This window comes from Bidens hawaiensis, unplaced genomic scaffold, assembly GCF_021521415.1.
Source record: "Bidens hawaiensis isolate Kalapana, Puna unplaced genomic scaffold, B.hawaiensis_p1.1 tig00001647_1, whole genome shotgun sequence".
Classification (NCBI taxonomy): domain Eukaryota; kingdom Viridiplantae; phylum Streptophyta; class Magnoliopsida; order Asterales; family Asteraceae; genus Bidens; species Bidens hawaiensis.
In genome coordinates this window covers 3880884-3895881 of record NW_027491093.1, presented here as the reverse complement: position 1 = coordinate 3895881, position 14998 = coordinate 3880884, and the positions used below count along the sequence as shown (strand labels likewise).

The 14998-nt window shown below is 35.8% G+C and overlaps 1 long non-coding RNA gene across 3 annotated transcripts; it reads right to left on the bottom strand.

Moving 5' to 3' along the window:
• Positions 1–9941: 9941 nt before the first annotated feature.
• On the bottom strand, positions 9942–13535 carry LOC143590359 (uncharacterized). Of its 3 annotated transcripts, XR_013145462.1 has the most exons (4): positions 13428–13535; positions 10988–12980; positions 10401–10530; positions 9942–10321 (listed from the first exon to the last, which is right to left on the bottom strand). It is a non-coding gene; the product is annotated as an uncharacterized LOC143590359 (long non-coding RNA). The 3 variants fall into 3 exon arrangements; XR_013145460.1 differs by having other exon boundaries at positions 10401–12980; XR_013145461.1 differs by lacking the exon at positions 13428–13535 and adding an exon at positions 13017–13421 and having other exon boundaries at positions 10401–12416.
• Between the last annotated feature and the right edge of the window lie 1463 nt (positions 13536–14998).

The following is a 14998-nucleotide window of genomic DNA, read 5'->3' as shown; positions in this document are numbered from 1 at the left end:
CTTTCATGTTGCTTCCACTTGTATATCCTCGTTTGGGCTCCCTTCGATGCCTCAGCGAACATTGTTGGAATTGAATAACGAAACAATTGAGCAACTCCCTTAGTGTATATGACTACAACTCCAAGTGTAATCCTTCTTCATTACTTTCTACAGTCGGAGTCATCTTGCTTTCGTATATCGTTCTATCACACATTTCTTCAAAAGGTGTCTGTTTGACACGTGTCTTATCACAGCGTCCAGTGCGACCTCCTCGTGTTCGTCCCTTTGTATCAGTCATCTATCTTATCTCTAAGGAAACACAAACTCTATCACTCTAGTAATTATTTAGAACATGATTCGTAAGGTAAGTAGTTAATGACATTGGCCAAGTGTAATTTACTCTTTACATTACCCCTCAGGTTCTACATACTTCCCTTTAAGATTTCACTTTTGCCAGTTTCTACCTCTCACACAATCATGTAAACATACATATAACCTACATTCTTATACCTTGCAATTAAGCTAGCATTCATACATTTTTTCCCTAGCAATTAAGCTCGTATTCAAACGGTCTTTCTTTAGGAGATTAGCTAACATCATACAATCTTCTACTTTCATTTAACATATATACATATATTTCTAAATCCTTACATGAACTTAATCAGGCAACTTACCGTTACCAAGCTTGCTTGTGCAACACATGGATTTTTTGAACTGGCATCTTCTTTCTTTTCTTACTTTAGCCTCATTCTCTGTTCGAGTCTAAGCATGTAGGATGCTTAACTCCCTCGAACTTATGCTCTAATACCAACTTGTAAGGCCCCGGTTGTAACATCCCAAAATTTCCATGAATAATATTTAATATATTATTTGCGTCAGAAGAATTAATTGAGTTAGTAGGATAATAATAATAAGATAATATTAATAAAGATAGAAGATGATAGGCTTTAAAGATGGAATTAATTATGGACCAAAAAAAAGATGGGCTTAAAGTCCATGGGCTTAAGGAAGTATAAATACCCCTTAAACCATAATCCTTTCCATCTCCAACCATCTCTACACCATAACCTACACCTTCAATAACACACACTTAAGCCAAATACTCTCTACACCACCCGTCCATCTTCAAATTTCGGACCATATCAAAGAAAGATCAAGTTTGTTTATTCTCTACAATAACAAGAGATCATCAAGCTTAACTCGAACCAAATCTAAACCAAGATTCGGTTCGTTTAAGGTACGCGTCATTTTAAAGATCGTTCATTTGATATTTGTTTTCCATGAAAATTGGTAGAACCTTAGATCGGGATCTAGGGGTTAATAAAAATATAAACTTGACGTTAAAATATGAACTTATTCAACGTTAGTAAGTTCGGCTCGTTTTACGTTTCTAGATCTAGCCAAACTGGGTTTTAAAATCGATAAAGGTTCGAACTTTATCCAAAATGAGCTAGATCTTGGTTGGGTGTAATAAGTGGATGATAACAAAAATCATTAAACTAGTAATATTAGTAACAATATAAGATTTATTAGAAATAATGATAATAGTAATAGTAATAGTAATAGTAATAGTAATAATGTGAGCAACTCTAATTAATAATAGTAATAATAAAGAATAAATAATATAATAATAATATTCAATAATAGTAATGATAAGGCAGAAGGTGCAGCGAGAAAGAAAAGAAAGAAAAGAAAGAGAGAAAAGAGAAAAAAAAGAAAGAAAGTTGGAGAAGTTGGTTTATAATTAATATTGATTGATCTTTAATCATCCAGATGGATTGGTGAAGTGGTAAAGCTGTTGTTGTGTGAATGGAGGGTTCAAGGTTCGAGTCCCGGCTCCCGCCATCATTTTTGCACGCTCGAATTGGTTGGGTATTCAAATCGGTACAATTCGATTAGGAATGGGTATTCAATTCGATTACCCAGTTCAATTCGAATACCCTGTTCGATTCAAATGGATTGGGTATTCGATTGGTTTGGGCCACTCAATTCAACTGGGCCAGGTGCCGAAATAGCATGTTGGACCTAATCAAGACAAGCCCATGAACGATTAAACCTATTCTCTAAATAATCCAAAGCTAGTCCAACCTAATGAGCCAACTAACCGACCTCATTAATACCATTAAATTTTCATTAAATTTTTTGATGACAAGTTAGTTGGTGAATAAAAGAAATATATATGTATATAAATTAAAAGAAAGATGAGTATACTTAATAAATAAAATAAGAGCATACTTTTTTAAACAACGTAACCCCGATAGATTCGTTTAACTAAACAAGAGAGCCTAGCTTGACAAGAACGTTAGTTAACTAAAATACCAACTTAATTAGTTACACAGTTACTTAACAATATATATGTTTAACAGTTAGCCATGCTCAATTAAGGAAAAGGATTACAGTTAACTCCGAACGAAACCGGATACAGGTGAGTTTCTAGCCCCTTTTCCTTGTTATGTTTTCGGGATGTGTGCATACTCAATACAATTAGTTAATACACTTACCTTAAGTGGTAAGTGAATGTCATATATGATTTATGTGAAAGTTATTGAAGATATAAATGAATCCTTGTCGGTACGTGAACGATCTTCAGATGTTGCACGTATCGCCAAGGAAGGTGATAGTTAGAATATTAATGTGAAGGATGCCCAGTGCGTCTGTATGTTATGATGGGGTATGCTCATTTACGTGGGTACATTCTACATCCTACATAGTAAGTTAGGTGGCAAATCAACTTCCTTTGCGCATAGACGTGGAATGTAGCAGTATAGATAAGGACTGAGGACCCCATTAGTGTTCTTTAGGTGGATATTATATGATTAAGTGTATGTTCCTTATATGGATAATAAACTTTGTTCCTTCTATGGGTATTATGTAGAGTTCCTTGTATGGATAGTGAATATCATTCCTTCTATGGATAATATATAGTGTTCCTTCTACGGATAGTACACGTCGTTCCTTCTTTGGATAATATGTAGTTTTCCTTCTACGGATAATGCAAGTTGTTTCTTCTATGGATAATATATAGTGTTCCTTCTATAGACTTTAGTAGATAATCCTGTAATGAAAGTTGGTAATGTTCCTCTTATGGATAATTAAGGACAACGTATAATTATGTATCTTCGGATACTTATATATGTATGTATGTATGTACGTATGTTAGAAAGGTAACAGGTTAAGTATTAATATGTATCTTCGGATACGTATATATGTATGATATGTGACGGTATTGTATGTTGCTTGATTAACTAGAACTCACTCAGCGTAGCTGACTTTTAATATGCACGCAGGTAAATATGTTTAATGAGCTAGCATGTGGGTGGCACATGGCATGGATTGAACGGCTGACATCTGAAGATGGAAGAAATGATGTTATATATTATGTTTTAAAGACAAGACTTGAATGTTTTGTATGATGGGTTGAAGTTTTATATTCCGCGAAAGTTTTTAATTAGCTCTGATTTATAGAACCGTGTTTATGAGTAAATCCGACGTTCAAAGTAGGGCACTGGGACCGGGGCCTTACATCTCTACACCATAGCCTGTACCTTGAAAAACACACACTTAAGCAAAACACTCTCTACACCACCCATCCATCTTCATAATTTTGGACCATATCAAAGAAAGATCAAGTTTGTTTATTATCTTCAATAAAAATAGATCATCAAGCTTAACTCGAGCCAAATCTAAACCGAGATTCGGTTCGTTTAAGGTACGTATCATTTTAAAGATCGTTCATTTGATATTGCTTTTCCATGAAAATTGGTAGAACCTTAGATCGGGATCTAAGGGTTAATAAAAATATAAACTTGACGTTAAAATATAAACTTATTTAACTCGTTAGAAGTTCGGCTTGTTTGACGTTTCTAGATCTAGACAAACGGGGTCTTAAAATCGATAAAGGTTCAAACTTTAACCAAAACGAGCTAGATCTTGATTGACTGTAATAAGTGGATGATAACAAAAATCATTTAACTACTAATAATAGTAACAATATAAGATTCATAATAATATTAGAAATAATGATAACGTAGTAATAATAATAATAATAATAATAATAATAATAATAATAATGATGTGAGCAGCTCTAACTAAGAATTGTAATAAAAAAGAATAAATAATATAATAATAATATTCATTAATAGTAATGGTATGGCAGAAGGTGTAGCGAGAATGAAAAGAAAGAAAGAAAAGAGAAAGAAAAGAAAAGGAAAAGAAAAAAAGTTGGTGAAGTGGGTTTATAAATAATATGGATGGATCTTTAATCATCCAGGAGGATTGGTGAAGTGGTAAACCGGTCAGGAGGATTGTGAGAATTAGAGGTGGTCAAAAAAACCGGTCCTCGAACCGGTTTGTCGGTTTAAACCGGAAACCGGTTTTTAAGAAAACCGGTTTTTTGTAAACCGGTTTGACCGGTTTACAAACCGGCGGTTTATATATCGGTTACACAATTTGGAGCCAAAACCGGTTTTATAACCGGTTATAAAAAAAACCGGTTTTTTTTAATAACCGGTTATTAAAAACCGGTTTTTTTAATAACCGGTTTTTTAAAAAACCGGTTAACCGGTTTTTTTATAAACCGGTTTTTGACCGTTATAAAAAAACCGGTTAACCGGTTAAAAACCGGTTTTTTCCCGTTGAGTAACGGCCATATAGCCGTTTTTTATAATTTTTGACCGTTTTTTTTTTCCCCCATTTTACCCCCACAAACATCTATATATAGCTTAGGTTGGGTATTGGTTAGATCACACTCGATTATACAACTCCAAACGCTCTAAACGTTTATTACATACGCGATTATTTTGTTATCTCACGCTCAATTATACCACATTACCACTCCATACGCTCTTACTTCGTAGTCGATTATCATGGCCTCCCAAAGTGCTACTTCATCCGTCAACATGGGTGCCTCGAACACGGGAGAAACAGTCGTTCGGGTCATCCCCACGAAACGAAACCAAGATGTTTGGCAACATTTCGACCTATGCGAAATGTCTAACGGTACCCAAAAAGCTCGATGCAAACATTGTTTGAAGTTTTATGGCAAAGATGCAAACTCCACTTTAAGAGCGCATGTACAAAGGCCCTTTTGCAAGGCCTTGAAGGACGAATCGGGAAGTAGTTCGCAGCCGGAGATGACGAATCAAGGAACGGTGTTTACGTACGACCTTGAAGCGGTACGTCAAAAGTTTTCAAACTTTGTGATTCAAAATACATTTCATTTCAACCACTTCGACAACCCTCAATTCACGGAGATGATGCAAAAGTATGTTCAACCACGCTACCAACACGTAAGTCGTTCGACCCTTAGAAGAGATTGTCTTAAAGCTTGGAAAAACGCTAAATCCGAACTAATTTCATACTTTTCAAACTTACAAACTGGTGTAAACTTAACAACGGATGTGTGGTCGGTACCTAATGGTTCGCCCGACTCATACATTTGTGTGACGGCTCATTGGGTTGACCCCGAGTCGTGGCAAATGATGAAACGAACCGTTGCGTTTCAATTGTTTGATTACCCGCACACGGGTAGAAATATTTTTAAACTCTTGGATAAAGTCATTCGACAATATAAGATTGAAGATAAAATCTTTTCAATTTCGTTTGATAACGCGTCCAACAATACGGCCGCGGTTGGCCATTTAAAATTAAAGTATAAACCTATTTGTGATGGAGCGTTTTTTCATAGCCGATGCATTGCACATATTATCAACTTGGCCGTGCAAGATGGGTTAAACGTGATCGAAACGCAAAGAAACAATTTTAAAAGAATGTTACGAGATGTTTTTAGCAACAATAAAACATTTTCAAGATACAAAAAATTTTGTGATGAAGCTAATTGTCAATGGTTGGGGCCCAATTGGGATTGTCCAACAAGATGGAACTCGACTTGTGATATGTTTGAGAAAGCCATCCAACAAAAAGAATCACTAATTGCGTTTCATCAAATAATGTCAAGTAGGGGTAAATGTGCACCGTACGATCCTAGAAACTGGTTATTGATTGAGATCGTTACGGAGGTCCTTCAAATTTTTAAATCTTGCACAACTAGTTTATCCGGGGTTTACTATCCAACAAGCCCCATTGCTTTACCAAAAATTGCTGTCATGTGCACAAAGTTGAGTGAACTTCATTGTAGGGGTGCACCTTATTTTGATATGGGTGTAAAAATGAAAGAAAAATTTAGAAAATATTTTCAACAACTACCCGCTGTTTTGACATGTGCTGCTGCGTTAAACCCTTGCATAAATGTTGGTGGTGTTGAAGCTTTAATAGAAAAAAATTTGTGATGAGCTAGAGTTAAACGACGATCAAAACCCCTATTATAACCAAACTTTAAAGAATGCTTTCAACACCACCTTGTCTAACATGTATGATGTTTACCTTACAAAATACGGGTCGTCTTCCCAAATTCATGACTCGTTAAGAGCTGTTGCCCAATCCCAATCCCAAACCGACCTTGAAATGGGAATGTACTACATGATTTGGGAAGACGCCGGTAAACGTCAAAAGGTAAACACCCCAAGCAGTGAACTTGGAAGGTATGGTGGTACCAACTTTGTGAAACACATGACTCCAGATGAATTTAGAAGTCTTGATTTGCTGGCTTGGTGGAGAGGTAAGGAGGATGAGTTTCCGATCCTCGCCGCCATGGCCAAAGATTTACTAACGGTCCAAGCTTCCACGGTAGCTTCGGAGTCTGCTTTTTCTGTTTCTGGCAGGGTTATATCGATTAGGAGGACTCGACTCACTCCACCAGCTGTAGAGATGTCTATTTGCTACAAGGATTACTTGGACTCTTTAGATAGGGCACAACATCAACGCTCACTCGAGGGGGAAATGGACTATGAGGCGGGCTTGTATGAAGACGAGGTCAATCAAGGACACACTCAACCAATGACCGATGAAGAAGCCGCATACGAGGATTACCTAAGGAATAGCTCGGGATCGGGTAGCGATGAAAATAATGAGTAAGAAACAGCAAGTTGTTAATGTAATCGTGTCTAAGCATTCTTTAATGTTTGTATTTTTGAGTTACGAATATGCGATAACGATTTAATGTTTGTATTTTTAATGTAAAAGCTATAAATGAAAGTTATGTATTTTTGAGTTACGAATATGCGATAACGATTTAATGCTTGTAGTTACCGGTTTGCCTTGTAGTTACCGGTTTGTTTATACTGTGAAAAAATAATGGTTATTTAAAAAAAAAAAAAAAACCGGTTAACCGGTTAGACCGGTTATTAAAAAACCGGTTAATAAAAAAACCGGTTTATTAACCGGTTCTAACCGGTTCCCAAACCGGTCCTAACCGGTTTGACCGGTTATGGTTTTCATACACAAAAACCGGTTATTAACCGGTCCGGTTATTAACCGAACCGGTTTTTTTCCTGGACGAAAAAAACCGGTCCGGTTAATAACCGAACCGGTTTTTTTAAAAAAACCGATTTGTGTACCTCTAGTGAGAATGGAGGGTTCCAGGTTTGAGTCCCGGCTCCCGCCATCATTTTTTGCACGCGCGAATTGGATGGGTATTCAGATGGGTACTCAGATGGGTACAATTCGATTAAATGGTTATTCGATTCGATTACCCAGTTGAATGCGAGTACCCGATTCGATTCGAATAACCGGTTCAATTCCAATACCCAGTTCGATTCGAATACCCTATTTAATTTGAATGGATTGGGTATTCGATTGGTTTGGGCCACTTAATTCAATTGGGCCCAGGTGCGCAAATAACCTGTTGGACCTAATCAAGACAAGCCCATGAACGATTAAGCCTATTCTCTAAATAATCCAAAGCTAGTCCAACCTAATGAGCCAACTAACCGACCTCATTAATTCCATTAAATTTCATTAACTTTTTAGATGACAAGTTAGTTGGTGAATAAAAGAAATATCTATGTATATAAATTAAAAGAAAGATGGGTATACTTAATAAATAAAAGAAGAAAATACTTTTGTTAAACAAAGTAACCCCGATAGATCCATTTAACTAAACAAGAGAGCCTAGCTTAATAAGAACGTTAGTTAACTAAAATACCAACTTAATTAGTTACACGGTTACTTAACAAATATATATGTTTAACAATTAGCCATGCTCAATTAAGGAAAGGGGTTACAGTCAACTCCGAATGTAACCGGATCCAGGTGAGTTTCTAGCCCCGTTTCCTTGTTATGTTTTTGGGGCTATGTGCATACTCAATATGATTTATTAATATACTTACCTTAAGTGGTAAGTGTATGCCATATATGATTTACGTGAAATTTATTGAAGATATAAATGACTGCTTGTCAGTACATGAATGATCTTCATATATTGCACGTATCGCCAGGGAAGGTGATAGTTAGAATATTAATGTGAAGGATGCCCAGTGCGTTTGTATGTTATGATGTGGTATGCTCATTTACGTGGGTACATTCTACTCCTACATAGTAAGTTAGGATGGCAAATAACTCTAACTTCCTTTGTACATAGACGTGGAATTTAGAAGCATAGATAAGGACTGTGGACCCATTAGTGTTCCTTAGATGGATATTATATGATTAAGTGTATGTTCCTTTTATGGATAATAAAATTTGTTCCTTATATGGATAATATATAGAGTCCATTGTATGGATAGTGAATATGGTTCCTTCTATGGATAACATATAGTGTTCCTTCTACGGATAGTACACGTCGTTCCTTCTATGGATAATATGTAGTGTTCCTTTTATCGATAATGCAAGTTGTTCCTTCTATGGATAATATATAGTGGTCCTTCTATGGACTTTAGTAGATAATCCTGTAATGAATGTTGTGTAATGTTCCTTTTATGGATAATTAAGGACAACGTATAATTATGTATCATTGGATACGTATATATGTATGTATGTATGTATGTAAGAAAGGTAACAGGTTAAGTATTAATATGTATCTTCGGATACGTATATATGTATGATATGTGACGGTATTGTATGTTTCTTGATTAACTAGAACTCACTCAGCGTAGCTGACTTTTAATATGCAACGCAGGTAAATATGTTTAATGAGCTAGCATGTGGGTGGCACATGGCATGGATTGAACGGCTGACATCTGAAGATGAAAGAAATGATATTTTAAAAATGATGTTATATGTTATGTTTTAAAGACAAGTCTTAATGTTTTGTAATGATGGGTTGAAGTTTTATATTCCGCGAAAGTTTTTAATTAACTTTGTTTTGTAGAACTATTTTATGAGTAAATCGGACATCCAATGTAGGGCACCGGGACCGGGCCTTACAGTCCATGTGCCCTACTTGGAAGTTGGATTTACTCATAAACACAGTTCTAAATATCAGAGTTAGTTAAAAAATTTTCACGGAATATAAAAACATCAAACATCCATTATAAAATATTAAAATCATAACTTTTAACTTTCAAATTATCTTAAGATAAAATTTCGTAACTTTTCTTCACTAGATGCCAATCAGCTCAGTCCACACTACAACAAAAAGGGCTTTTTAGTACGCACAAAAGCGTTATAAAATGATATTTTATAGGACCTTTCATTTAATAGGACCAACGAGAAAAGCGTTTCATGTAAAGGGGTCGTAATAAGTCTCGGAACTCAAAAAGCGTCCTGATATCCCAAATAAGATTATGAAACCAATTTTATGGTCGCATAATATATCCATTAACAACCCAAAAAGCGTCCGGATAAAAACATATTAGGACACTTTTACAATGTTTTAACATGTACTTACCTACCTTTAATCTTTTGATACACATGCAAGCGTCCTTAAAAATTAATTTAAAGGACCCTTATGATGGAATATTATGCTACCAAAAAAAGGGTCCTAATATCCCAAAACAAGATTATGAAACTAAATTCTATGGTCGCGTAATATGTTTAACAACTTAAATAGCGTCCTAAAAAACATTTTATGACACTTTTACATTGTTCTAATGTTTAATAGGTCAAAAATTTGTAGTCCTAACAAATCAAATTATACAACCCATTTTTAAAAGTCCACACACACAATTTTACGATATTGTTATAGACATCTAAATAATGGTTTTTATTAAACAACTAGAATTTAATACCCGCGCATTGCGCTGGGTTTTGAAGAGGGTAATGTTTATGCATAGACATATTCCATATAAATTATAATGTTAGTTGTAGTTATAAAGAGTTGAAAGGATACACAGTTTTCTAGTCCTATGAACCTAGTAGCAACATTATGATCAACCAAATAATAATCACGCCCTCGAAGAAGCAATGCATCTAATAATCCCATCTTCTAAGTATTAATCATGTTTCTGGAACCTTCCCCAACATAATCCTTAGCGGTTGTCAGTAGTCTCACTTTTAGTATTTTAGCCTACAATTTAAACAAAGCATACAACATATTAATAGTTAAACACATACAGCTTAAATAGTTCGAATAACACGGATGGTACCTTTAAGCATGCGGAAGAAACGAAATCCAAAGCTCTTACATACTTTCCCAAATCAAAGAGGTTGATAGCTGTATCTAAAGCACTTTGAGCTTGATGCAAGATAGCTCGTTTCAACAATCGTAGTTCCCTACTTCAATTCAAGAAACTTTTTTGTAAATTAAATATAACACCATTTCAATTCATATAAATATAATAAAATCATTTCTATTCTTTATAAATTAATATAAAACCACCATCTTTCCAAGGCAAGTGGCCAACATATACTCTCAATAAGCAAGTAAACATGAGCAGCAGACAATAGGTTTTTCAAAACATTATATGGAAGCAATGGAACAAAATGAAGCACCAAACAAATCTGTGAACAAAAGGGTATAAGCAAAAAACATGTATTCTGATGCCCATTTAATCACACCTGATAATCCCTCATCTCGGACCACACACACCAACAAATGCATCTATATTTTGGACCAACCTACCCCACCTACCCCAACATCTACCTTTCTACAAATCGACGTGAATTGCATTAAGTTTTTAATCAGGAACTATCTGAACTACAAAATAATGAACTGAATGGTTAGAAAAATAACCTGCGCAGCTTGCACTAAACAGAAGCACCTCGTGAATACACTTTCGGCAGTGACTAATCGGCCTCTAGATTTGACTGCATGTGAGTCTTCTACCCTGCACTAAAACACAAAAATAAAATAAAATGTCGAATATCTAAACTTTATTTTAAAAAAGACCTTGCATACCCTTTCTATATATCAAGCAATGCACTTTTCTAAGAAAAATTGTTGACTTTAGTCAGTCAAAATTGGAGTTAAGTTTGCTATCAGTTACTTCACAGGTTGTAACTTTTGACCTGAATAAACTTCGAAATAAGTCCAAAGTATTAAGTCGGTACATCTCAACTGTTAAGTCAAGAGAAGTGATTATCGGTTAACCAGTCGTTATGTTGCTGTAAGTTTCGAATCGATTCAACCAAAATACCAACTTCAAATTATAAAAGAGAATTAAATAAAACATGTATATGGTGAACCAATGAAATAGGTTATATGGTATAAATAGTGTACCAATGAAATAAACATCAAGTATCTGTAGTCTATTCATCGTACGCACTCAACGTTTCAGCATGCATATATTAATACTTACATGCTACAAATTGAGTGTACAAAAACACAGAAAGTGTTATATATGTTTTCAAAAATCAAAATAATACATTATAAAGGCATAAGTACCTCTGGAAGAACTTAAATCCACATATCCCTGAGTTGCACTTGCATATACATATACATATACATATCATGTGGTTAGTAATTGTATGATCAACTCAATTTGGTTCATTAACTCTTCATATCACCCAACCAAAAGACCTGTATACAAAAATCAAAATTATAAGCAAATTGATAGGCAAATACACGTGTTTCATGCGCTTATTCTACGTTTTCCAGATTTGGTACCGATTTCGTGCATGTGAAAAAGAAAAAGAATCTCAAAATATGTAACTAAGATAAACTCAGGTTCACACCATGCCCACAACATAACTATTATCACAACCATTAACGTATATCATGATTCAATTAAAAAGTAAACATGAAGAAGATACACACAAAACAAAAGCATTTTAAAAGGCCAACCTAAGGCTCAAGTCGGTATAACAGTTGCATCATACAGCCATGCCAAAACCGAACATCATTTGTAGCGATGTACTTTACAAAAAAAGGGAATATTAGCTTCATTTACTTCTTAGTTGTACTATACAAAAAAGAATTGTAGCGATGTACTTTACAAAAGATAATTGTAGCACTGATACAATTAATTTGGTTTACATAATAAACTTTTAGTACAAAAGCATTTATTGACTGCCAAACCGTGAAAAGAACTAATGTGCTCAAAACATTAAAAAAAAGGCAACCATATTGTGAATACCAAAAAAACATGTAACTAAAAGTTAAAAAAAAACAATATAATATTAATCAAACCGTTCAGGTGAACCCCGTGAGACTAAAATGCCGCCTGCATGACCTGCACCTGTTTCACCTGATTAGCTTCAGGATGTCTGCCCACCTTGTATATATAAAAACTGATTAGCTTCAGACATGAACCATTTGGCAACAACAATTATAAAAACCAAATAAATACATACAATAAACGTGCTTTAATATACAACTCAAGCATACACATTTTTAGATGAAATCTAATGCAAATTATTTAAAAACTTCATATCAAGTTAATTTGGGATTAAAAAAAAAAGAAATTTCATACATAAAGAAAACAAATTGGCGTCAATGTAATTACAGTACTGGATAATTCCTTTATTCAAAAACTTATTAACTTTATTATTAGCGGACGAATTTGAGCAAATAGCTATCTTTGGCTTGACTATTTACTAAATGGGAAAACTTTTAATAAATTGTAAAAAAAATTGGGATTAAAGTTCTAAGAGTTCTTACCAACAAAAAAAATGCATCCAGGCTTCTGCTGGATATGTATTTATAAATCAACATGATTTCATGTTTATGATCATAGAATCTTGTGTAGAAGTTTCTGATAACCGCTTCACTTCTATTTCACGCCAATCTGCCATTAAGCTCTTAGAATTAGAAACATAAAAACCAAAACACCGGTTTTTTGTTTCAGTTCATTTTTATTATTTCAGTATTTTTACAAAAACATAAAACCAAAACAACGGTTTTTTGTTTCAGTTCAGTTTTGTTATTTCAGTTTGGGATCGGCTTTTCCGGTTTTATCAAGCTCTATCAACTAAAGCATGGCTGAGATCAATAAAAAGAAGTAATGAGTAGAACCATATACCGAACACTGTACCAATTGTTTGGTTCGGTACTGATTGGTACTTTTACTGGTACTAATAAAAAAAAATTCTTGAACCTAATACTACCAATACTTGGGAACATGAAAAAACATTAGTATGGTATTCAGTAATAAATGTTCATCAGTAATCCAATCTAGTTAAATCAGAATCGGTAATTGAAAACAGATGAACCAACTAAAACTTAAATATGTTACCTCTGAAGGAAAAATTGACAGCGATGAGAAGAGGTCAGAAGAGCTTGTTACGGCGTCGGAATGATTCCTTTGGTGGTGGTGGTGGCGTAGCAGATGAAGAAGCAGGTTTACCAAAAAGACCCAAATACCCTTAAATAATGCCCGCAGGTCAATCAGAAGTCCCTCATAAGGCACCCGCGGGACATATAAACTATCCGCATAATCAGTTGAGGAAGAAACACTCTTATAGCACATGCGGAAGCGTCATAGCACCCTCAGAAGTCATCCTCAAGAAGGAATAACCTTCCGCGTAAATGGCCACGAGGTAATTCTCCGGGACAGCTGTCACCTTCTAGAAGATTTACCAAGATGCTTTCTTGGGTAATACGTGATCTTTGGGCCAATTAGCCAATGACACCTGACAATGTCGTTATAACCGTGCACATGGCCAGTATTCCCCCGATAACCAAAGATAAAGAGACACGTGTCCAGGTTATTATACATGCACATGCAACATATAGGTTGAACCTATCACATAGAGACACGTGTCCAGACGGTTATGCAGGCATATTCTTAAGGGACAGCTAGCCCAATCACCTTCCCACACCCTTCAGCTATAAATACCCTCTCGATCATCATGAGGTATTCATTCACTACCATTGTACTCTCTCAATTCACTTAAGTACTTATCACTTTATACGAACGGTACTTATTCTCACGCCGAAGGGTGTTTACGGGAAGACCCCCCCCTCTTGTCCTTCCCGTAACAACCTCACGGTGTTTTGTTTTGCAGGATTCACGTCACTGGACTTTAGGAATTATATGCATATCGTATTGGCAGTAACCGTATCCTACCTTGTAGACTCATCGGATCTAAGGCCCACTTGTGGGGTGTAGATCCGTGTTTCTTCATTTGGCGCCACCCGTGCTTTTGTTAGAACAACTAAAATTTTCTGTTCTCTTTACGATATGAGTCAGTTACCTAAAGGGCCGACGGAGAATTAAGCACAACCTCTGCGTGATCTCAACCTTGAAACACGTGAAGGAGCAACGTCTGTGTTTGCTCGAATTTCGACCCCTGTTGCAAGAACCGACACTGCCAACTCGGGAATCCTTTCCTTGGGTGGTTTGACGGCTCGGGGGTTGTTTGCTCAACAGGAAGACGTCACTCCAGTGGACATCGGAAACGTTGTTACACCAACTACTGACTTGGGGCCCGTCACAGCCCCAGGAGGTTCAAATATAAGGAATCTAGAGCGTGTTCCAAGAGAAGTTCATCGAACTCAGTCGGAGTTAGGTTTAGAAGATTCCGGTGACTCTAACCCAAGAAGAGCTCACCGTTATAACCTCAGGACTGAAGAAACCTTATCTCCAAACGAGTGGCTTCATATTCAACAAGAAAGTTTGAAACAGAGTATGAACCTCGGGTCCGGAATGAGCGTGTCCACGGCCGGACCCTGACATATGACGAACCTCCCAGGAGATCTATTTCTCCTCCCATAAGGGGAAGCCACATCCAGTACAGTTTACCACCGGAGCGAAACATGAGCGAAACCCGAAGGTTACTTCCTCGTCCCATAGTAGATATGCGG